At 33.0% G+C, this 27,144-nt stretch overlaps 1 protein-coding gene and 1 long non-coding RNA gene across 6 annotated transcripts in view; one reads left to right on the plus strand and one right to left on the minus strand.

Annotated features, from left to right (window-relative positions):
• Positions 1-27,144, minus strand: part of LOC149490122 (uncharacterized) — a 225,467-nt gene that overhangs the window by 149,587 nt on the left and 48,736 nt on the right. For 4 of the 5 annotated variants that reach the window (XM_089701437.1, XM_089701407.1, XM_089701428.1 and 1 more), the window contains one exon: positions 7,516-7,549. The exons of the other annotated variant lie outside the window; for it this stretch is intronic. The gene's annotated coding sequence lies outside the window, so the exon portion shown is untranslated. The remainder of the gene's footprint in view (positions 1-7,515; positions 7,550-27,144) is intronic. 5 annotated transcript variants of the gene reach the window in all.
• LOC149490124 (uncharacterized) lies at positions 25,513-26,574 on the plus strand. Its single transcript, XR_016317587.1, has 3 exons — positions 25,513-25,856; positions 25,965-26,044; positions 26,119-26,574. It is a non-coding gene; the product is annotated as an uncharacterized LOC149490124 (long non-coding RNA).

Consider the following 27,144-nt stretch of genomic DNA (forward strand, 5'->3'; position numbering starts at 1 on the left):
TTTTTAAGGTAGAGTTACCTACTTCCAGAAACTTCTTTAACACAGAATACGGTAAAGACTCATATCCCGGTTTTGCATCTAGTTAAACGATAATTAAACATTACCAAGAACATAAAAGTCTGTTTATAACGAGAATTATCGCTATAGCTCTTTCGTTAGTGAGCTTAGCTACTTATATTCATTATGAACCCATTTCAAGATTTACATATTAAACAAAAGCTTTGTAAACTGAGGATTTACGCGCTTAACAATAGTTTAAGTCACTGAGAATTTTTTATTTAAAATATGAAAAATAAGAAAGCATTTACAACGGATTTGCACGCAATTTGCTCGTTATTATTTCATCTTGCTGATGGCATGTGATGTTTTTTAAATAAATAAATCTTTGCTAAAAATAATGTTTTATTTTAAATTTACAATTTTAATTACAATTCTCTAAACACATATGTTAAAAATATGTAATGACGTTTCAAAAGTGCTTCTGGAAGAAGTCTAATTAAATAAATAAATGTTTGAGTTTGAGTTTGAAAAATAATTTAGGATTGCAAGATTATGGCTCCGTATAATAATCTGCAACTTATCGTTTAGGAAGCGGATAAGAATCTGGAAATTATTTATAATATAAATCTGAACATATTATAGTCAACCATTTGTATCATAAGTACTTACATAAAAAAAAATAAGTACTTTAACTAAGGGTTAACTTGCCGGAGGGAAATTATATATTTGAGAGGACACGAATTGCAAAACATTGTTATTACACATACCTACTTATCTATATATGACATAAAATACGTTCGCCCTACCCAATAGAAACACGGTACCTCACTTATATGTCGGAAATACGTTCCTCTTTTGGCGCCATTACAAACGCTTCAAAAATGAAACGCAAAACAGCGGCATAGCGAAAATATTCATTCATAAGTCCATTTCGCAATTTACATATTAAAACAAAAGCAGTAAGCTAAGGTTAAACCTGTTAAACAATAGCACAGCTGAATAAAGATGGCCCGCCATTTTGGCGGAATATTTTTAAACTAGCAACACCATTAGTGTAGGACGCAGTTTTTGCATCCAATTTAAATTTTTAGCTGGTATACCTAGTGGGTATTACACGTATTTTACATATTACGTATTTTGCCGGTATCATTCTGGAATATTGCGCTTTTATGTCCACTGCGAGCGGTCAGGATAATTTCTTTGTTGGGACTTTTTGTTTTGGGGTTCTTTGTTCGGTTTTTTAATTAAGAACTAATGGGTTTATTTTACTAAAATTGGAGAAGATGGTAAACTACGTTGTGTACATTCAAAGTTTTGAGGACAATCTTAAACACGCCTGAAAACATAAAAATCTGATTTACTGCTGTTATGAAAGTAGTTTTGACTGCCATATAAGATTATATTTATATCGCACATTCCATTATTTAAATGAATCATGAACATAAGATATCGTTTATAAAAAGATGTTTAGCAGTTTAAATATGAAAACCATAATATAGCACGCTAAACACCGACATTTGAACGCCCCTCGACATAAAGGCTGACTTTTAGCCGACTTAATTAAAATGTCAACGACACTTATTAATCAAAAGATTGTGAGGAGGCAATTTGGAGGCTATATTCTGCCCATTCCACGATATGGTTAAATGTTAGTCTTCAAGTGAATGCGTCTTATTTAATTTTGTTACTAATTTCTAAGAACTAAACAAGTGATAAAGTAAAATTGAGGTAATACAATGGTATTCTATTAAAAAGGTATGATAATTATAAAGAAAATAGTGTAGTAGGTACAAGTAGAATGTAATTATTGATTCGTCACATATGAGTACAATTTATTATGTATCTAATACAGAGAATTTCAAATTCATGGTTTGACGCGTTGACAAAAATCATAGCTATTAAATGATTGGGGTCATATTAAAATAATAAACATATTATTCTGAAAATTGAGAACAGCTGCAATTCAATTCCATATATTTCAAGAATCTCAATTTGAAATTTCTAGACAGAATTAAATATTCATAGAATAACATTAATCAAGGAACTTACGTCATCCATCTCAGGCTTCAAGTTTCGGAGAACGATTCTTATAAAATGTATCTCAGTCTGCTCGTTAAGTAACTTCGGATTGAAATATACCGCAGACACAGTTTGGGCAACGCTACTGCAAGTCAATTTAAAGTTTTTCAAGCAGATATTGTGTCCTTTCACATCTATTCAAGATATTTCGATTGCTTCCACGAATTGTTTTAATGCAACTCTTGAGTAAGCTTTTGTGTTTACACACAGTATGTTTAACAAATTAAGCTTCTAAGTAGTAATAGTGAGCAGATACTCATCCTCCTTTTTTGATGTACCTATAGGTAATTGGATTCTAAAGCAGAATTTTCTTAACGATTATGTTGAAGGAGTTTCACACAGTAATAAAGACAATGATCACTATATTTAGAGCAGATTTATTTAGAAATTCAAACGTCACACATTTTTTAGAAAAAATCTAATATTTCCTTCACTACCATGGTCTCGAATAACAACCTAAGGCATTTGATGAAAAGTAAACGAAGCAAAAATACCACTAATCAAAAACGTATTAAAATCTAAGTTACAAAGCAAAATTCAGTCCCAATGTCTGTAACTCTTCAGTTTATCGCTCCTTCACGCAACGTAATTAAGTTAAGGATCTTACCCACATCAGGCCACGTCATCAATCATGGTGGGGGAAGTATATAACCGCCGTGACAGCGCCGGGCGGGCCTTTCTTCATTAGACAGCCGTCGAGAGCGGACGCAAGCGACTTATGTATTAATCATACCACTATTACCTTATAATGTCGTTCGTGCTGTCGACGCTTGCTTAATGACGCCTTATACATGATTGTAATCTATCAAAGCGATTGGAAAGGAAATGGGTTTTCGTTTTCGAGATGAAGATGTGCAGGATCTATATGAAGAAATCAAATTTAAATATGGGCATTTTATGAAAAAACTTCCACTAGCTAAAAGCTTTTCTAAAGAACGTTGCTTCATTCAAATAGTTAGGTACATTGTTATTCAAGATTTTGACAAGAACGTGAGAAGTCCTATGACTACAATTTATACTAAATCTATATATCTATCTATCTATTAGAGAAAACTCCGATACAAGAGACAAACTAGCTGGACAACATTAGTTGTCTCATACAGAGCCAAGTCTCTAATTTTTATTATCCTTGCATCTCGCCAATTCAACAACAATAAATAACTAACAGGACTAAATTGAATCTAGTGCGCATTCTCCATAACATGTTCCAGCGTTCTGTTTTATCTAACATGTCTTTTCTTTAAAAGATATACTTACTTAACGTTTTATAATTTTTGTCCTATTTTAAAGAAGACTTAAGTCCTAGTCTCGAAATCTATTGTAGATTAAATGATGGTACGAAACATAAATATGACCTTATTTAGAGGAAATAGATAATATATAGGTACGTTAAATGTATTTGCCTTACGCCATTTGGGAACATTTCCAAGGTAATCTTGCTTTCACTCATTTTATGTAATATATTAATATGCAAATTCATATTACGATTTAACAGAAAATGTGAATAATTTAACACATTAAGTATCTTGTACTTAGAAATGTATAAGAGCGTATTTAACATTATCTATATTACATCTAAATCTTTGTTTAACATTACAAAGGCTAAATAATCTTAAAGTAAGACAAGTCTAAGCCAAGGGATATAAGTACCAAGTATTTCAGTTCAAAGTTAACGCTAAGTATGCTCTTTTGTTATTGTTAATTACTTTAAAATTTTCATCAGCGCAAATTGATTCAGAAATATAAGTTTATTTTGTTCCGCCACTTTACTTCCTCTCATAGTTTTGCTAAATAGCAGTGCCTAAGTAATTATAATAATTATATTTCAACAACAAGTAAGTATATTTACCCTATTCTGCGAAATCCCGTCTATCTAATATCCAAAATCTTTTTCTAATGTATATTTTAATATTATTAAACTCAACTTACCAATTGTTTCGTACTACCCTCAAAAACTTAAAGCAAAAATTAGTGAATTCCCCTCTCTAAGGTATAATAAATCAGATGGTTTCCGTGCTCAGGTCGCGTGCGGTCCAAGATTCGGTGCCCGATACGCACGCGAGGGGCACGCTATAATTATTTACACCATGGATTGTCTGTTCCGGCTTTCCCTTTAATACTGGGTGAGGGGCTTTTGTGACGTCATCGATTGTTACGCGACGACTTGTATTTAGAAGTAAACGATTTTAAAAGGGATGTAATAATTGCTAGCTTTCCGCGTACGGCTTCGCTCGATTTTTCTAGAACTTAACAAATTATACACTTACTAAAACGTAGTAACTATTAATCTGTGCTAAAACCTTCCCTTGAATCACTATCTTAAAAAAAACGCTTCAAAATCGGCTGCGTACTTTTGAAGAATTAAGCATACATACAAACAAAACAGACAGTGCCAGCGACTTTGTTTTATAAATACCTACTACTATGTAAAGCCAATTAAATTTAAATAATCAATATAAATCCATAAATAAAATCAAAAGATGCATTTTAAATTATTCTCAATCCACAGTCCGAACAATCAATAAAATTAAAATTACCAGCATAAATCATTAAATAAAATAACAGACATATTCTCAACACGTGTCGCGAAAAAAATATGCAATAAATCAGAAATAACGACCACAACATTATCAAAACATGCTGTTCTGAGATAAAGTGCTGCTGAAGTAATATAAACATCTCATTTAAGATAAAAACCGGTGAATGCAAGTCCAATTACAGTTAACTTTAACGCGACAACCACTTTTTTAACTCCATTCATATATTTATTCTTAGCACGCGCCGTTTTCATTGTTTTTGTATTAACAAGAATGTTGACACTTTTGTACATAACTTTTTAATTATGGCTTTGATCGTGTGTAATCTATACTTCTATACTAATATTATAAAGAGGAAACCTTTGTATTTTTATATGTTTGTATTGAATAGGCTCAAAAACTACTGGATCGATTTCAAAATTTAATTTGCCATTCTTAGAGGGATTCTTCCGAATCCGTATAGGCCGGATATTTTATCCCGGAAAACGTAAATATGTACCACGGGCGAAGCCGGGGCGGACTGCTAGTACTTAATATACTTAACCTAAAAGTCTAACGAGCTTTAAAATCTATATCGCATAAGTTTTTTATACTGAGCAGAATAATATATGCCCAAAACCAAAGATGTCCCTTGTCCCTATCGATATAAAATTATAGATATTTTAGTAACTTACATGCTAGATAATTAATTTGGACCGAATGAAAGAACATACACAGAAATATAATTCTTTGCAATTCATATCTTAAAAATATACTTAAAATAACTTACTAAAAGTAACTTATATTAAAGGTAAGATCACTATCGAGCTTCAAGCAACCGAATTTATTGCGTCAATTTATAAACTTTATCTTCTCTGTAATAAATATAACTTTCTACATATCCATAAAAATAATATAACTAAGTACGTTTAAAATGTTACCATCAAAATTATTATTTTTTCTGTCGTCTCCCTGGCAAAGGGAGTTTTTATAACTAACTAGCTTTCCGCCTGCGGCTTCGCCCGCGTTTTCAAAAAAAAACCCGCATAGTTCCCGTTCCCGTGGGATTTCCGGGATAAAACCTAGCCTATGTCAATCAGAAATGATGTAGCTTTCCAACAGTGAAAGAATTTTTCAAATCTGCCAAGTAGTTTCGGAGCCTATTCAATTCATACAAACAAACAAACAAACAAAAAATCAAACCTTTCCTCTTTATAATATTTGTATAGATAATTTAAATGTTACATGAATAAAAATAGAACTTATTATCGAAATTACTATAGATAGAATAAAAACAAGAAAAAATATGTTATATTTAATTATTACTTTAAATAAACAATGCTTTGACTTCATAAGCCTTAACACTTAAGCCTTACTTATGAACATTAATAAATTATTTACCTATATAAAGGGAATTTATTTAAAAATTAAAACTTCACCAATTTCGTTGGGGTAAAATTCACTAAGTTTACAAGTTTTAAACTTATTTTAGGAAAAATTTGGCCAAAAAACCCGCCGCAGTGTTCACTTACCTGAGAAATGTACAAATTACTTCTACACTTTGTCTCTGAGATTTATTTAATTTTTATTTTTATTATTCTAGATTTCTGGTTTAAATAGTTTTTTTTATATTTTTCATTAAGTCAAACAATTTTTAATAACAAAGAAGTTATCTTTAAAAATGCGTCTTCAAAAATACAGACACATCTTTCTCTCAAGCCTCGAAATTTATTTTAGATATTCCGTGATCATGTAAAAATTTCTTGTCGTATAAAGTTTCACATGAATCTAATAACATTATTTTTATATTATTCGTACCTACCTATTTATGAAATATTTTAAGTGAAGTGTTGGTAAAATAAATCATCCTTTAACCGACATTTAAAATTAAACAAATCCCACTGAACAGATTCCAAAGCTCAAAAGGAACAGACAGACAATTTCGTATAATATTATTATATACAGCATATTCGTTAACCCTCCGGCATTCACGCAATGATTTCTGGCCGAAGGAACTCAGACAATACAGGGTCCGGTGCGGAAACCGTTTTGATATCCTATTAGACTCCCTTTTTCAGACTACCCGCTTTGCGAATAAATGGAATTATCTTTGTCGCCATCGGAATATGTATCCGGTCGGTTTTATTGTTTCGATGACGTCATTGGAAAACATTTAACCTTTATTAGATAAGATGACGGATTGTTTTGATTTAGATGTTCGGTTTATTATGCTTTTAGACAATCTTGAACAGCTTTGTAAAATTAATCAATACTTGCTGTGATTATTTACTAAAAAATGTCCGACATGAAAAGAATTACAAACTCAACAATGAGGAACAAAGTGCGGGCTTTTCCACAGAAGGCAATAATTATATTATCTGTTGATGTGTATTTATCAATGTCACTTGTATGTGAAGTATGTGCTACATGGCACGTCATACAACATCACAATCTCGCAATTTATCATTTTGACATTTTACTTTTCTGGTTTAAAAACAAGTTACGTGATTACATATAATTTCAAGCCGGCAAATACACCAAACAGCAATCCATAAATAAACATAAGTATCTACCGCCGACTAGTAAACAGCCATTAAAATCTTTGAAGTTCCAACCCTTTAACCACGCCACAGAAAACTTAGATACCGATCACCTAATACCAGTAATGGATCGGCCGGTCCGATTCTCCCATTTTCCGAACCGTTAGCAGATAACGAAATGTCGACCGCTTTATGGCCAAAGACTTTCAGTTAATATACGCGGTGCTTAAAATACCCAGGCGTAGATCGAAGATTCCGAGGAATTCGTGTAGCATTTTAGGGTTAAGCCATATTCGCCTGCAATTTTATGTCTACCACCTACGTGCGACGTTATTTTAATGGCCCGAGCAGGTCTAGAATTAATTTTATTAAGTACTCACCAAGTCTGTTGAAATAAAATCATTCCCGTTGAATCTGGAACAAAATACAATTTCGTTAATTTAAAACACGAGGGAAACTTTTATAAAAATGAACATTTATTTCTAGAACGTTCGCATATCTGGGTATGACGTCATGCCGTAAACAATGAATAATAAAACAGCCTCCGCAGCCCGCGGCTGAATAAATACCACATTTACGAGTCGCTCGTCTAACTAATTGCTTATTTTACTTGTATTTTTGAGGGCATGACAAGTCACTTGAGCGGCCAAGATGTCATGCATGTGGGTTTTTGTTTGTGGAAGAAAATTGGTCACATTAGTCTTTAGTATTAAAGGTACTCTTCTTTAATGATGTCTTGGTCATATTACACATTGAAATTATAAGTTTTGAAAATCTATTTAACTGGTGGGCTATTAGAAATACATTTGTTTCACTTTTGCAGAGAAACAGCGCATCCGAATTCCGATAGTTTTTGCAGAGAAATAGTTTAGGAAACGGATATCACTCTCCGATTTAAAAACTGTTAATAATAAAACTGTAATCATAAATAGATTGAAAATAAATCAAGGAAATATACAAATTATTTATTTATTGGAAAAAGAAAAATCAATTATGTCAGTAATAAGGAGTAGGAATGCTTTGCATTTTCCAAGATTTTCTCATCGTAAAAAAGCTAGGCTAGGCTTTTCTTATTCCTGGATAAAAACTGGGTTAAGATTCTTTCTGGATATTGTTTCTAGCTTAATAATCTTGGTATTCATTTACGAGTTTATTTATATTTTTCGTCAATAAATAAGTAAAATTAACTTTACCAACAAGCGAGATATAATATTTTCAACTAATCCGATAAGTAATATATGAATGTATAAAAATACTTTTTCGTACAAAAGTAAAAGAAATTTATAAATAAGAAATACATTAAAGGAAGTGTACAGAAAGCAGCTTATGAAAAGCGATATTTTTACCATTATATTTTAACGATCCCTGTAGGTATAAAATAAAGAGATTCTTTAACAAACATTCATCCTCACAAACTTGAACAAAATTAATATTAACTATGTATTACAATTTTTCTTACTTCGTAAATAATATAACAGGATATGCGGGTATATGTATAAATACAAGCAAAACAGTACAAGCTTGTGACGTCAGGTCAGTATATAAACTAATCAATCACGCGGCTTGTGCTGAAATGTTGCGTTGTATTTTCTATTATATTTTTATAAGTTCGTAATGTGGGAAAATGGATTTATATTTATAGCATTATGTAGTTTATAGGCATAGTTTTGTGAGTGCTTTTGCGTGTAGATTTTTGATGTTAAATAGATTTTATATACCTACTAGTGGTCCGCCCCGGCCTCGCCCGTGGTACATATTTAGTATCCTATGTCCTTCTCCTGAGTCTAAACTACCTCCCTGCCAATTTTCAGCTAAATCGGTTCAGCCGTTCTTGAGTTATAAGTGGAGTAACTAACACGACTTTCTTTTATATATATAATATGTAAATGAATGAAAATAATAAACTATTTCACTAATGTACAACCTACAATATTTTCACTGTGCAAATTTTACATGCTGATTTAACAATATATTGAAATAATTTGGAAAATCCAAAAGTGCACGCCTCATAATTTTTTTTTAATAAATATTTATTAATTATTATTTTTGTTTATTTAATAACAATTAAACCACATCGAATCAGACCCTGAAAAATGAAAGGGTTCTATTCCTGAGCATACTCAAGCGTAAGAGAAAAATAATTTGGAAAATCCAAAAGTGCACGCCTCATAATTTTTTTTAAATAAATATTTATTAATTATTATTTTTGTTTATTTAATAACAATTCAACCACATCGAATCAGACCCTGAAAAATGAAAGGGTTCTATTCCTGAGCATACTCAAGCGTAAGAGAAAAAAAAAGACTCGATTAGTAAAGTATTTCGGTCGCTATCGTGTTAACAAGAAAAAGGATCCGCACATACAGACACACGGACGTCCAAGACAGAACTTTTTTAAACTGTTTTTTAACTAGTTTAAATAACAAAAATGACATCAAAAATATCATGAACGTTAAAAATAGTGTTTTTTCTTAATATGTGTGTGTAATGTGTATGTATTATCTTACAAGTGCAATGTATGATACATAAAGACATTTTAAGTTTGAAAAATCAGATGTTTTGCGCGAAGTGACAGTAGTACCCACCTCAACGCTTCGCTTATGAGGCGTGCAATAACTAACAATCTTACAAGCCATATTAACCATATTTTTTAATTATGGCTTTATTCATAAAGCATCGAAAATGACGAAAGATTGTGTTCAATTTTATCTTTAAATTACTATAAAGCTTTTAATAACATGTACATAATGTTATAATTTCGCTGAAATTGTTCATTTTACTTCAATATCACCATATAAATACATTAAAATATTCATTATTATTTCAATTTATGGAGAATATCTTATTATCTTTTAAGCAATTTCAACAGTTGATTGAAATGTCGATTTAAGAGAGAGGCATATTCACTAAACCTCGTTAAAAATAAAATAGAGTTAAAAAAAAAACACGGCTAAAAGAATAATAAGAAAGACCCGCAGTAACCGAAATATCGGCAGAAAATTAAGGACAAATCACGTTTAAATCCGAAAGTATAATTCCTAAAAAGAACTACACAATTATTATAACTAAACAGAAGTAGCTATTTCTCAGCATATACTGCCCAAAATACAGCGCCGATTTTCAGCATCCTGTCACCAAGTCAGTCAGTTGAACAACCTAGCATTTCCCTGAGACGCGTGGGAATGCGTCTAGATTGAGATTCTAGATCAAGACCCGACTCCACATAAAGGTTGCGTAATGAGTTCGCAATAGCGACTGTTTAAAGGTTCTTACTATGCATCGTTTTTATGGAATACTAGGTTTCCGCCCGCGGCTTCGCCCGCGCAGTCCGGGATTGCGTCATTTTCCCGGGATAAAAAGTAGCCTATGTCCTTTCTCGGGTATCAAAATATCTCCATACCAAATTTCATGAAAATTGGTTCAGTAGTTTAGGCGTGATTGAGTAACAGACAGACAGACAGAGTTACTTTCGCATCACTACATAGTATAAAACAAAGTCGCTTTCCCTGTCCCTATGTCCCTATGTCCCTATGTCCCTTTGTACGCTTAAATCTTTGAAACTACGCAACGGATTTTGATGCGGTTTTTTTTAATAGATAGAGTGATTCAAGAGGAAGGTTTATATGTATAATAAGATCCATTAAGTAGTGGAGAAGTACTGTTATTTTTGAGGTTTCTAATGTGATGTCGTAAAAAATTACATTTATTCCGCTTACATTGCAAACGCAGGAACCCTACGAGTTTTATCAAAATAATGTACTAAGTATTATACACATTGAAAAGGTCTACAGAAAAGTCCGCGATGGTATATGTCTATCTCTTATGGATAACCCACAATAACTTTTTTTTGTCATTTACTTTTTACGACAAATAATGGCTAATTTTCGAAGCGATTTTAACCAATACAGCATTAATCCTTAACCAATTAAATACCATGGATACATTGTTCATTTAATATAGATCTATATGGCCCTTTACACCGTATGATTTAAGTGAATATTTTCGAAGATATTACAGATTTAAAAATTGCGGGACGTAGCGTTTGCGGCCGCCCGGCTATGTATTTTATACCCGTGCGATGCCGGACTCACCGGAGCGGGCCGCTATATTTTTATACCTATACAACGTTCACAATTTTTCTGTAGTGTATTTAGTATCAGCATTGCACCCGTGCGAAGCCGGGGCGGGTCGCTAGTACTATTATAAAGGCGAAAGTTTGTAAGGATGTATGGATGTATGGATGTTTGTTACTCTTTCACGTAATAACTACTGAACCGATTACAATGAAATTTAGCACACATATAGAGGGTAACTTGGATTAACACATAGGATAGGTTTTATCCCGGAAATCCCGCGGGAACGGGAACTATGCGGGTTTTCCTTTGAAAACGCGGGCGAAGCCGCGGGCGGAAATCTAGTTTATAATATTAGTATGGACGTCGATAATAATGTAACAAAGTAGATCATAAATGCACGTTATTAAAAACTTGTGCGATACGTTTTGTTTCAGTAATTTTGAATAGTTTTTAATTTTCAAATAAAATATTTCTTTTCGTGTTTTCTGCAGGTGGATTTGCTATAGCTCGCAAACGGATATACCGATTTGAGTGTGTTCTGTATTCTTTAAAAGAGTGAATTTTGCTCTCTAATATTAAATACATTACTTAGAACGCATACAATGCGATTTTCTAACAACTTATCCGTATTCATTACATACACACACAGTGCGTAAATAAAACCTAGGTCTTAGATGGTATCAGTAGCAAGCCTGATTTGGTTAAGTTACGCATCATTACGTATGTACGGAGTAATTACCATGAGATCGTTAAGGGAATCGAATCCTATCCTTTGGAAAAACATATGCAATTAGTAATGGATAGCCTAGGATTAAGACTTCTTATTGGATGTTGGAAGGCTCAGTTGGCGTGGGAACATTGTAATCTAGACTGTTATATGAGATTTCTTTTATACAACGTTTCCTGGCTTCTGTCTTTTAATAGTCCTTTAAAGAGTGTTCGTGACAGACAAAGAATTTAATACACACTAGAATTACATTTAAATTTTACAATAGGTATAGCTAACCTATTCTTTTCCTAAAAAATCATAATGTTAATTAACATTAAAATTAACACACACACTGAAATTTTAATTTACCATACCATAAAGCTCCAAAATACAAAACGCCTACGTACCTAATCATTTTTCTTAAGAATTAGTTTATGACGATTTTACTTTACAATACATGTTAAAATATATCTACAAAGACAACAACTTAAAATATATTTTTCACAATACAAAACATAAAACAGTTGCACTATAACATCATAATGTAGGGTATTAAAGAAGCCAATAGAGCTCGCCACGTATTTAATTGCCTGTGAAACCTGTCGACCTGCATACGAATTACAACATTACCACTGTCACCTGTAACCCCCAGGGGAGGGGGGATTTCATTAACGTAGAGCTGATACTTTTGTCAGCTGATTGAGTTCAACTGAAAGATAACAAGTTGTATTTAATTGAGGTTTACAGATTGTTTCTAGTGATTGGATCTGATTTGAAGGTTAGATTTCGTCACAAGTTAGATTTCGTTAGATTTCGTCTACAAATTTAAGGTCTTGGTTGGTATAAATAGGGAAAGGGTCAATATTATCTATTAATCTATCAAATTAGTGAAATGTGTTTACATCTTTAGATGTAATAGTTTCTTATTACGTTATTTTTATTTTAGTGGTGTATTATGGTTTTGGTAAACTTCACACATATTATCTATTTTTAACCGACTTAAAAAAAGGAGGAGGTTCTCAATTCGTCCGGTATATATTTTTTATCGATTTACTATTACTAAATTATTTTACTGGGCAATGGACATCAATATAACTTTTCTCGCACACATATCAAAATAGGATAATCGTCAAATAGGTATAATATGTAATTTCTGCCGCATAGCGTAGACAGGGTTAGTTTTAATCAATTCAATGTAACACCAAATTGGAAGTTTCTGGAAGCGTTGTGACGTCACAGTCTTGTTAATCATCTGTGAAATGGTGGCTATCTGCATGTTGATTGTGTGATTACCGCAAACGCAACGAGATTTCTCTAGAGACAAAGGGAATTTGAATTAAATGCTAACTAAGATTATTCATATTTTTCGTGCGTTCAATATGGAAATTTATGTGTGCTTAAAATTAAAATAACATTCTTGCTCTTTTTAAATTTTGCAGTAAGTTTTGACGATACGACGAATAAATAGATAAACGTATAAGTGGGACAGAAATAGATTAGATAACAATTTCTAATTTGAATTATTTTTAGCCTGTCAAGACACTTAAAGATTCATCACAATTCGTATAGCAGTTACGGCGTAAAAATTATACTTACCTACAAACATGATACAAATACAGTTACGTGTGTAATACAAAGAGTTAAGATTTGTTAGTGTGCTATAAACAAAGCCTAGATATAAATGTTCTTAATATTTTTATAACTAAAAGTAACGTAGCAAGAAACAAATGAATGTCGTAACGTTGCGCATCATTCACATACTCGTAAAACTCGCACCTTAAATTCGAAATCGCATCGCAGCTAAGGTTTATAACAATCGCATCTAACTAAAGACCGCGACCCGGGATAAGTTTCAATCCCGGGCAATCCCACCGATCCCACCAATCCCAGCTATCCGGGCTATCCCGGCCATCCCGGATCGGACACGGGACTAATGTTGCGGTCAGCGGACAAATAGACATCGGGATTAGCGTGGCCTGATTAACTAACAGCCTTGCGTTTTTGTGACCCTGGTACATGGATTGATTTGGGAATTGGGATGATAGCTGGTTGTTTTTGTTTCTAACTAGCTTAGTTGTTCTTCGTTCCATTGAATAAGAATAAGAATAAGAATAAAATACATTTATTAGGATCACCAAAGTACCACCACCACATAAAAAAAACAATAACAAAAGCACTCTTGTAGACTATAGAAAATAACAGGGATAAAAAAAAGAAAAAATTAAGAGCTAAAAATCTATTATAAATATTTGTGTGGCGACTGGTGACCTAAAGGGTAAGGCCTTACCTTCTTAGGTAGACATTGAAATAAGTCATATTATCATAGCAATATTTTAAACATGCAAGTGATAGTAAAATTGATATTTCAGAATTAAATTCTTACTCCATAAAAGTTAGTTAATCGTAATAGTTAAATTTTTTCTGCATACCTTATGAAATACGTCTAGAAAAATCAAACATTAGTTTACCCATGCTTGTCTAAAATGATGAGCAATTTACAATGTCAAATGGTAAATGGTATAAATAAGAAGTATATTAACGACGTATCAAACAAGGTAAAAAAGTACCGACAATTTGCAACCATGGGAACTCAATCCCATTCAATAATAGTACATCTCGAAACATTCCAGGCCTGGGAATCGAATCCAGGAAATCTGTCGAGTACCGTTGCGTCACTGCGTACTGGAGTACATTCACATCGCATAACAACAAAAAGCTTCAATTATTTCACCGGAACAGAGAGATTGCTTTAATTCCATAATGACTGTGATACGTTTAATACTAACGTCCATTAAACCAATACCGAATAACCAACAAAGCTCTAGGCGGCAGGGGTCACGTTACACTGGTCGCGGTACATCGAAGTCATCATTCATATCTTTGCGGCGTCACGACCGGCCCGAGGCTTAATCTAATTTAAAATTCATCCGGCCAACTTAAAAAGCACGGTTAATTTGTGGAAAGAAGAGAGCGGAGGACACTCCTGAACTCCACCGGGTAGCGCCTCGAAGGCGCGTGAGGCCGCATTAACCGACCTATTTAAACATTCACCTCTTTGAATATTTTTAGCTGGCGACGTCGTGTCTTTAATCATAGCTTATATAAAGTGGTGTAAGAAAGCGCAATTAATAATACAAAGGGACGGTAAATGAAATTAAAGTCGGCGACGAAAATAACGAGCATTTTGCAAAATTGAGACTTATTACGAAATGGCGGCCTGCACTTACTTTAATGATATTTTATTTGAATTAAAACTTAAAATGCAATTTCGAATTTTCACGTACAAAGAGAGGTTCAAATTAAAAATTTGACTCCAGCGATACAGCTTTAATAACAACATTTATAAATCCAAAAATATGTATGAAATTTCATTCGCGCCGTCATTTATTGAGAATGCAGCGTTTGCAAGATTTTGGCTTTTAATTCCCTAGATTGGCAACTTGTTAAAGTCTACTTAATAAAAAGAGCTGACTAAAAACTTTATTGTTAAACCTGCGTGCATTTATATTCGTAAAACGGTCAATTTAATGTAAATTACTTACATATTTGCATTGATACGAATTACGAAAATATTTTTCTTTCAAAACTAAACTGCTGAATTGAATTAACTAACATTTTTGGTACATAAACGATGCACACCAAGTAACCTATTTATTGCCCAAACATTACGACGCAGAATGTTTCAAAGCTATTAGATTATGAATGTGTCTCATTTAAAAATCCAGTGAAATGTGTAAAGGCATTAGCCGTAGAGCGTAGAGCACGCGTTAACGGCTGCACAGTTCCGTCACTAATAAGGTTTCCCACAGAAAATCCGTGTATAAAAATTTCAAGCTCGTTTGAGTACGTAGATTCAATTCTGAGCGAATGACGTGGAAAAAGTTCCCGTTTCAGGTGGAAGCAGGCATTAACTCGATTGATGGCGAGACCCTCACTTAGCTTAATTAAAACCTTTTCAAGATGTCTACATTCGGTTTCGCCACAATATTCGCTTTTGATCCGGTTAGCTGATAATGTTATATCAAAGGCGAACACGATGGGAGTTCGTGCTTTTAAATTATACTCCAAATCTCTGTAAACCCTAAATTATATTATTAAAGCTTTGAAAACAACGAGATATTATTTTAATTACTTAGTGTAATCTCATAACGTGGCGGAATAAATGCATGGAAAGTACTTTTTAGCCACTATTTTTATGTGGAAAAAAATATGTTTTTTCCTGATGATGTTCTTGTGTAAGTTAGCAGAGAGTTACGAGGTCTTATTGGAGTTAAGTTTGTTCAAGGAAGGGTTATTCCAACTTCTTAGAAGTTTCGCGTCAAAGTAACAAATTTGCACGTGAGTGAGGTGGCTAGACTCACAGAATCTCTTAACTCATCACTCATAAATAGTTATTTTGGTATAGGAAAATTAGTCAAAAACAAAAAAATATTTAATCATTTAGAGCTAGCCATGCTGATGTCCAAGTATTTACAAGCTCAAACTCAAACTCAAACATTCATTTGTTCAATTAGACTACTATTTAGTAGCACTTTCGAATCGTTATTACATAAGTATTTTTAACATTTATCACCGATTCGGAAAGCAGTATCTATGGAGAAGAATCGGCAAGAAACTCCATAAAAAGGTTGGGATTATCAACTTCATATAGTTTGAAATTCTTAAAACTCCCTCCGGAAAGTCTAACAGGAATGTAACCCATGTTTGTTACTCATCTTAGTACATTAATACTCAATAAAAAAAATTATATTGGCAATGTAACAGTTAAATACAGGATGGTCCGAGTTTCTGTCGAGTAGGAGTGATTCATAGCGTTCCACTCGACTATAGCGATTACACGGATTACAAAATACTACATTAATGTTTATAGCGACTATTGTGGGCCATGAATTATCATCTACAATGACTGTATAATGCGCGCGCGCACCGTAATGTAATAACCAGTATAAGATGATCTCTGGGCTTTTTGTTGAGTCATTTTACACGTTTTGTTGGAATTATGCTTGAATGTCGTGGATAAATAATTCGTTATCTATGTTTCTTACAATTTTATAGTATGTGGTGTCAAAATGTTTATTTATAGTACAGTGTCGCGTTAATTTTAGACATATTGTGTGAAGTCATATGTGTAATCAAAAAAAATCATACTTAGACTACACGTGTACAAATTACAGTTAGAAGTTATCAATCAATGATAAATTATTTATATTATTTTAGCATGATTTTAGCCCATTGTGCTTAAACCTTACGATTTGACATCTGCCTTAATATCCACCTAGACAGACAATATCAAAGTTATGGCTTATTGGAGGATTGTATTAATTGTCGTTTAACCTGGGTGACTACACTGTCGCTCTAATCTTATCAATACCAACATAGCATATACCTATATCTAAATGTTATGATAAAATTAATGTTTATTTTAGATAAGTGTGAAATACAATGAAATTGTTGTTTCATATTACCTATGAATGATTTCTGGCTAAATATGAATCATCTCGCTCTCACGTATGTAAAATCATTTGGGAGTGAAAGAGAAATGTTATTTTTACAAGCATGAAAATGATTAATGGCCATACTACGTTACAATGTGATTCATCTGTATACCAAGACTCAAGGGTATTTTATAGGAATACAATATGAGTAATAATTATTTCAATAAGAATATTAATACATTTGATAACAGAAATGTAACACTGCTTATTTAAAGCTCTAGGAGAATCTTAAGTTATTTTTATCATTGTGTTCATTTTAATTTATAACATACATATAAAGTCATTGTTAATAGCATGCTTAAAATATTCTCTAGAAATGAGATATACAATTCTACATAAAATATATAATACATCTGATTTGACTGGAACTGTCCAGTGAAAGCTACATATCTCTAAGATGACTGTCACATTTGCCATTAAATATAGATAAGAATATATCAACGGACTAAACTTTCGTTTATTTGCCCCACATACCTCAAAGTTATCATCGAAGATCAAATGCCAATCGAAACAAAAAGCTTCTTTCTAAAAAAGGATTAACCGAAGTCACTAGCTTTCAAAATAAAGCAAAAATAGAAAAATCGAAAAAAAGCAGTGAAATTGAGAATTTTTTTTGTAAATCGGTTGAAGAGCTCAACCGAAAAAGCATCAATCAAACTTATATCCCGATTCCAACCCAAAAACCACGGACATATATCAAGATAGACTAAGCGAGTGTATGTACTTCCCGTGTCCAAACTACGATTATGAAACTTACTTGACGCTGGCCTACACTCAGTCCGCGCTTGCAGTTCGCCAAGGAAAGACGTGAAGCTGAATAAAGTAAAATGCCGAATTACGCCGTTATAAACTGTAGAAACTCCACAGCTGTGAGTGGCCGAGTTAGCAGAGATGTTTCCTTCCACCGGTAAGTAATTTTCTAATCAGAATATGCACTATTTATTTTAAAATCAAATAAAGAATATCTGTGGAAAACGATCGTGACAAACACGGATACCAAATCATACGAAATGATTCGGAATACATTGCGGCTTTTACTTGGCACGGTAAAGATCGCGTCGTATGATAACAAGCAATGAATAGCGTCTTCTCATTTTTCTGTTCTCATTTTTCTGTCCAATTTTGTGGTTAGTGATGTTCATTTGATGCAACAGTTCTCGATTCTAATCGATTTTATAATCGAACAGATAAATGATAATTTGAAGGAGCAATTTTTCAGAAAAAAAGGCATAGATTTTTTTTGTCATTTAATACGACTTGACCTAGAACTTTTAAGTATTTTAATACAAAGGTACTAAAAATAAATATTATGACATGGACGCCATTAGTTAAAGTGTCATCTTGGGAGTTTTTTAAGAAAACTCCTTATTGCTTAGACTATGTTTGTTTTTTCAGTTTTCCAAGTAACCCGAACATAAAAGGAAAATGGATCGATGCAACGGGACATAAAGATTGATTGATTGACAGTTTCATTACTTTCTTTCGATGGCCTCTCTAGTACGTAGTACTTGGTAACTCAATGGGCATATGTAAGAAAAAGCTAAAACACATTAGTTTACTTGTTAGAATATTAAAAGGTTTATAACTTTATTTTATCATCCCTCTGTCTATGGTAATTATCATTTTTCTGTCTTGAATCGATTTAGTAATCGATTACGATTCATTTATTTGACTACCTCTTAGACATAGATCTAGTTTGATCTGATTTCTTTCGATTTACTTCGATGGGATAGGACGATACTAGAATCGCCGCGCGAGTGGCGGCCTAATCGATTTAGCGTAAAATGAAATTAACATCACTAAAAAGCGCTCGTGACGTCATAACGCGTCAAGGTCAGTACAAAAAATATGACACGCTTGGTTTTCATACAGATCGCGGTACTTGCGTTGTCTACTTATATATACATGTCTGTGCCAAAAACATATCACGCAGCCATGTGTCCACAGCCTTACTTCGCTAAGTGAATAAAGAACGGGCCCATTTACCGCGCATGTGTAACATCAGACACACTTACAAACTTGTGTTGGATCTACTTTTATTATACCCACATATAAATGAAGTAATGGCTTTACTTTCCGTGACGCTAAGTACTTTTGACGAAGCGAATTTGGGAATGGAAAACTTGTATGTAGATTGTGTAGGCCTTGAGACGCAAGTTTCCAAGTTTGAATTCGAATTTTGTGCAAAAGAAAAGGAATTTTCAACATTTATGAATAGAGAAAACTTAACAATTTTTAACAGTAGAGTGCTTAAATAATCAAGCTCCTATCTATAATACCTGATACCATAAAAAAGCATTAAAACCCATTTCTATAATCTCCAAGAAAGTTAACTATTGAACATCACGGAATGAACCATTTAAAAATTAAAATTCTTCAGTATATATTAATAAAACTGCGTAAAGATTCCAAGTTACAATTACAATAAACTTTAATACGTGCAAAGCATTTAGCCAATAAGCTTACAGGATTACCCAAGTATACCTAGCCCTAATTGCGCCTGCATATTTAAAGGGTCGGCCAGGTCATATCCTGGAGGGTGATTAAACATTCAAATATTAATTTTGTTGTGTTGACATTTCGGTTGTAATTGCCTTGAATCGATCTTGGGTAACGTAAGGATAATTATAGTTCGCGTTCGCTTTTTGTTCAAAAGTTATATTTAAAAGGGCTTACGTGTGACGGTGTGAGATTACTTCATTATTCATAATGTTAGAAATCAGTGACATTTAAAATCTATCGAATACACATTTGATTCTATTACACATAGTGAAAATTATAGCCTTGAAAGAAACAGAACTATCGATTTAGTAGGTAAGACGTATAACTTTAAAATCGGGAAATATCGAACGATTTAAGAAACAGTATACCAAAATGAAGAATTCACAACAGCTACTTGAAACTGGGTAAACTGGGATGAAATCCTGTTAACTTAAAAACAGACGTAAATATCCAACAAACATCAATTCCAATTTGACATACTAAAATAATCACTATAATACCACAAGAGCTTCAAAATTATATGTTAGTGAACTTAGCAGATCATTTTTAGCAGATCAAAAAAAAATGTGAGTTCTTGCATGGTAGCATGGTAGCAAAAAATGGTAGCATCACGCCGTAGCATCACGCCGTAGCATCACGCCGTAGTATCATGCCGTAGCATCATGCCGTAGCTTCATGCCGTAGTATCATGCCGTAGCATCATGCCGTAGCATTATGCCGTAGCATCATGCCGTAGGATCATGCCGTAGCATCATGCCGTAGCATCGCGCCGTAGCATTACGCCGTAGCATCACGCCGTAGCATCATGCCGTAGCATCATGCCGTAGCATCACGCCGTAGAATCATGCCGTAGCATCACGCCGTAGCATCACGCCGTAGCATCACGTCGTAGCATCACGTCGTAGCATTACGTCTTAGCATCACGTTAAGCCGGGTCCAGGTCGGGTTTTTTCAAATGTCGTTTGTTAAGGTAAAAACGCCAGAACTATTTCTAAAAAGTATCAGGAACTGTAGAACTCAACTGCACGCGATAAGAACTCACATTTTTTTTTTTGATCTGCTAAAAATGATCTGCTACGGGAAGTTGGCAGATCATTTTTTCAAATGTCGTTTTTTAAGGTAAAAACGCCAGAACTATTTCTAAAAAGTATCAGGAACTGTAGAACTCAACTGCACGCGATAAGAACTCACATTTTTTTTGATCTGCTAAAAATGATCTGCTAAGTTCACTAACATCAAAATTATCGGGTATTTTCCGATAGGTTCGTTGCAAACAAATGAAGGAGTCAAGTTTTTAGTCAAGGTTAAAAAATCACGAGCACGAAGCGCGAGTGATTTTTCCTGAAAAACTTGACGACTTTATTTGTTTGCAGGGAACCTTGAGGGAAATGCCAGATAATTTTGAAGATCGTGTGGTATTCGGGAGATTATTTTTCCGTCCCAAATGTCGGCCAATAATTTCACAATTGAATTGAACCTGTCAGTTTGACGTCAACGACCAGAGAAAATTTTCAAAAAATTATCACTTATAATACCACAAGAGCTTCAAAATTATCGGGTATTTTCCGATAGGTTCGTTGCAAACAAATGAAGGAGTCAAGTTTTTAGTCAAGGTTAAAAACTTGACGACTTGAGGGAAATGCCAGATAATTTTGAAGCTCGTGTGGTATTCGGGGGATTATTTTTCCAATTCAAATGTCGGCCAATAATTTCACAATTGAATTCAACCTGTCAGTTTGACGTCAACGACCAGAGAAAATTTTCAAAAAATTATCAGTATACCATGTAGGCTGTACCACGTGACGTCGAATGGTGCAATTCTATTGGTCGATATTTGGGTCGGAAAAATAATCAGTATAATACCATGTAAATTGTACCACGTGACGTCGAATGGTGCAATTCTATTGGTCGATATTTGGGTCGGAAAAATAATCTATAGGTATACTTAAATTGGTTCATCTAATAACCAGCAATCTTCGTAAACTTATAACAACCCTTTATCAGGATAAAACGCAAAACAAAAAAAACAGCGCAGCTTCATTTAAAAAACAAAGAAATAGCAAAAGGAATACAAGGAAAGGCAGGTGCGAGTGTGAAGACAATTAACACATCCGTTATTCAATAAGAGCTGTTTAAATTGAATAATCGACGATGCTGCGAATTAAATTTGTAAGGGGCACTTTACATTGCGTGCTTTTTCATCTTTAACTTTGCTTTTAAAGATATGGGATTATAACAAAATGTATAGGTATAGATAGATGAGAAATGTATTTCGGGAAACATGCACGTTTTCTAATGTCAAAAAACAAGTAGATACTTACCTTTTAATATTTTAAAGATTTCAAAGAAGTCACAAATAGTGTGACATCAAAAATATTTAATCAAATCGTTAAAACCTATATTTTCATGCTCAATATTTGCAATATTTTAATTACATAATTTCCTCCAGACACATGCCCTACGTCTGGGAACAATCTCTGAGTTAAAAACGCGATGTCCGCAGTCGTGGTCGGGAGTAATTTGTTAAGAGCCATATCCGCTGCGACTATAATCCGATCATGCTACCAATTATGTGTAATGTCAGATCAAGCGCATTGTGTTATTTTATGAGTCAGTATGTTTTTTTTTCTTTTTATAAGAGAAGTAAAAAAGTAGATCTGTCTAATTTACGTTCAATAGATGTTTGTTTCTTTCACATTATTTTATTTTATAAGATAATAAAATTGTAATTAGTTGGAACGTTTTTATGATGATAGAGGATAATATTGTTAGCGAAAATAAGTGTTTGCTTTTAATATTCCAGAATATTAATTTTTATATAAAAACTTAATGAATTCATACAAGGTCAGTACATATTCAGGTCCAATAAATCTTTTATTTAGAAACACAAAATATATTTTATCCTCCATTTGTATTCATGGGATAATACAAAATAATTTGGAAAATCCAAAAGTGCACGCCTCATAATTTTTTTTAATAATTATTTATTAATTATTATTTTTGTTTATTTAATAACAATTAAACCACATCGAATCAGACCCTGAAAAATGAAAGGGTTCTATTCCTGAGCATACTCAAGCGTAAGAGAAAAAAAAAGACTCGATTAGTAAAGTATTTCGGTCGCTATCGTGTTAACAAGAAAAAGGATCCGCACATACAGACACACGGACGTCCAAGACAGAACTTTTTTAAACTGTTTTTTAACTAGTTTAAATAACAAAAATGACATCAAAAATATCATGAATGTTAAAAATAGTGTTTTTTCTTAATATGTGTGTGTATGTATTATCTTACAAGTGCAATGTATGATACATAAAGACATTTTAAGTTTGAAAAATCAGATGTTTTGCGCGAAGTGACAGTAGTACCCACCTCAACGCTTCGCTTATGAGGCGTGCAATAATCAGTAGCGATTCCTAAATATAGGTCTCACACATTCAAGAAATGATGTACACAATTTCAATAGCCATGATGATAAACAAAAATGAACCTTAAAACAGAGGTATTAAGATTGAAATCTTGATAAATGGAGCAATTACCCCATCACGTAATTGGCGGGAGTTCAGTGATATTTGTCGAATATATTTTTATGTTTGTTCAGTTGATTGCGCGAAATCGTGGTTTGGGATACGTACAATTAAATCATTGAGAACAATGTTTTTGGATTTCGGTTTATTCCTCTCTTTTAGTTAAGAAGAGGATTATTTTTAACGCTTTTAGATAAATATTTTATTACAAAATATTTTGGTAATTTGAGCAGGTAAACAATTATGGTGTCGAAGACGTACCTATATCTGACTATTTTAGTTTGAATTGTACTATGTATTTATATAATTAGTTGTTAATTTCCTATTTCTAAAATATACAAAATCTAAAAAAATTGTTTGTTGTTATAACTTGAAAAAGTAATACATATTAAGAATATTCGATTTTGGGCGTTCTTTATCACTACAAGCTCTAATCCTAGAATCTACAAAATGCAAACACAGCATACACACATACAAAGCAATGAAAATCCACACTATTACGCGGGTATTATAAACAATTAGACCTGGAACAAGGGATGTAAACAGCGCAAATCGTAATCGAATAATACCGATTATTCGATTTGATGTCTCGCAATCAGCGCACGCAAACGAGCAAACACCGTGAATCGATTAGCGACGATTCGACTCGATTGTCGATAGCAATCATTGGGTTTATTTGACTGATGAATTGACTTTACTGGATTATGTAATGCGATGTGAGTAGATTAAGATTTATTCATTTGTAGAATTGGTTTCAACGCGCACCTGCACCGCCTAATTCAAGTTATATTTTAGAGACTGAAGATTGTTTGGTTCATCATGTACTTATATATTGTGTGGATGAATAAATGCTTATGACATATGTGCTTCAAGATACCATCGAATTTTACTTGCATGTATTAGGTATATATTATGCATTATGAAAATTCATATATAACACGCATATTCGCGGATATGTAAGTTTTTTTTTACTTTATAAGTAGGTATGGATAAAAATAAGTATTTATGGATTAATCGTGTTAAGAATTTATTCTGCGATCAGTAATTACAAGCAATAATCGTACAGCTTCGTGCTAATTAACATCAACTAAATCTAGAAACTTATGAGGCCTCTATCCCTGTAGTGGAAAAAATATGAGCTGATGATGATGTAAACTAGAAAAAACGTGCATTTTTCATCACTTCAACATATTTTTATGCCCATATTACCACATACTTTAAACTTAATTATATGTATAGCGTCGCAAGTCTGTACCAACAATACCGATGTACTATATCAAAAGGCAACCCTAAATAATTAAAAAGTTACACAAAGTCGGGATGTCTCCAAGCGTGTGCCCTGGGGAGACATAATTTACTATGCTTTTATGACTATAGAATATTTAAGAGCATTAAAATGTTCAAAATGGCGGTCGTGCTACGTGAGATATATTTAATTAAAAGTGCAAAATTTAATGCCCTTTTATGCATAAGCCCAACACGAAATTCTTAAGTGATCACTTATTACTTTAGCGGTTAGCCCTTAGTGTGTGGATACAAAGATTTATTATTTCATACCTACCCGACTATGTACTTAGTATCTAATAACAATTCGGTTTAAAATTTTGTGCATGAGCAACAGACAAAGGTCGTAGCTTCTAACATTCATGGTAGTAATATAATTGGACTTACCTTTGCGGGTTCAAAACATATCATATACTATACAATTCTGATACATATATAACTCAATGTTCATACGAAATTGGTAAAGTTTTGCGAAAGATAGTTATTCTAGTCCTTAAGATTTGGACAAAGATTGTTACAAAAGTGCTTCCTTAATAAAGAAGTATTTTTCTTAAGGTGATGAATTAATTTTTCTAACATTTACGGCCCTTTTCAAACCTTCGTAATTTTTATATTATTAAAGTTGTCGTGATGAAAATTCTTGACAAGAAAGTTCAATAGTAACACAATACGTCTACCGTTTTAGAAACATGATTCCATGATATTTTCTCGATAGAAAAAAAATACAAAGTTAGCATTGTTATTTTTTTTTAATCTCTGGCATCTTCAAAATAACAAACGTAAAGTTACGACTCTTTGGATATTAACTATAAAATATACAACCTATACGTCTACCGTGTTAGAATTTTGAAATATGCGATGGTTTTGAAATAAACAAGAAATACTTGAAATTAGCGCGCGACCAGCCAATATAGCGAGAGCCGCCCTGTACCTTCCTACCCCGATCGCTGCACGAGTCATTCCCGCTACGGCCGTCACACGGGGAACTTGTGTCGCTCGCGCAATCGTAAACAAGGGTGACAACACGATAAGACAAAATGAGACAAATGGGGACAATAAAGAAAATAAGAAGAAGAAACATAAATGTTGGAGGAAAAAGAATGCTTACAATTGGAACAAATTAATGAAGTAAGTTGGTTTTATTTTAAATTTGATGATAATTGTATTATAGACGATGTTTGATATGTACCCCTGTTTTAAGTACATAACGAATGTGTAAGATTTTTTCATTTATAGCATAAATAATCTGTTCAGAAATCCGGAATCCAGAAGGAAAATAAACCCACTGATTGTTCACAATGTGAATCCACTCCTTCGTAAGTACCTTTATTCAGTCAAAAATGTATGTTATCAAAGCTCTACTGGTTTTATCGCATGATTCCATTTTTAGCAAAAAGCAACAAAGTGCAAAGAAATAAAAAATCATGGTGAACTTAGTGGAATTATGGTGGACATAATATGGAACAGGAGCTCATTGGAGTAGTATTATATTTAAAAAAAATACGAAATAATTTCAAGAATTACATTTCTTAGAAGGTGGTAGATAAGTATGTTGTATAAAGAATTTGATGTTGATATTTATTTCATTTATACTTACTACACCTGTGCGGGAAATTGCTTAGTAATAAAACAGGTTTATATTCATATTTACATAGGAATGTGAGTTTTCATTTCGAAAAATTTTGTGTAAGTATATTAAATTGAGTTCCTGGGTGATCTGGAAACACAATTGGGCCCGGAAGATGGCGCTGCAGTCACTCCTCCTAATGACATGAACCGATTTGGATGAATATTTGTGTGCACATTTCATTTTTGTGGGATGATTGGTTGATTCGCTTTCACATTAGCTAATATTATGTATTTTTGTTGTTAGAAAGTAAACTTAATTTAATCCGTCAGTCCTCGGATCACAGACACAATAGAAAATCTATTGTGTCTCGGCCCGATCGGGCCGCTCGGTGGTCAATGGGTTAATGTTTATAATACATTATTATTGGTATAAATAAGCCAGTGTTCGTCTCACATTGCTGTACCTGCCTACCTACCCTACCAGGTTCTAACTTTGTTCTGGCTATTTTATTTTGATTATTTGTAATGAATAATTACAATTATAATAGAGTGCAAAAAATAAATACATGCGTCAATATATTTTGTGTTTTTTTTTTAAACAATTTTTTTATTTAAAAAAAATATCATTCCGACGGCGGCTTTGCCCGCGTGGAATTAGATTATATCGTGAATCCTGTCTTATCCCACAGAAGTGTTAAAAAGTATCCTATGTGTAAATCCAGGCAATTAGCTATATTTTATCAAAATTGGTAATGTAGTCTTGACGTGATTAAGTAACAACTAACAAAAAAATATACAAATTAACATCCAAAGTTTCGCATCAGTTTTACTGTATTAGTGATATCTT

The sequence above is a fragment of the Colias philodice genome, chromosome 2 (genome assembly GCF_061535455.1).
Source record: "Colias philodice isolate Cphi_HAF_F1 chromosome 2, ilColPhil1 Martin Lab GWU primary, whole genome shotgun sequence".
Classification (NCBI taxonomy): Eukaryota; Metazoa; Arthropoda; class Insecta; order Lepidoptera; family Pieridae; genus Colias; species Colias philodice.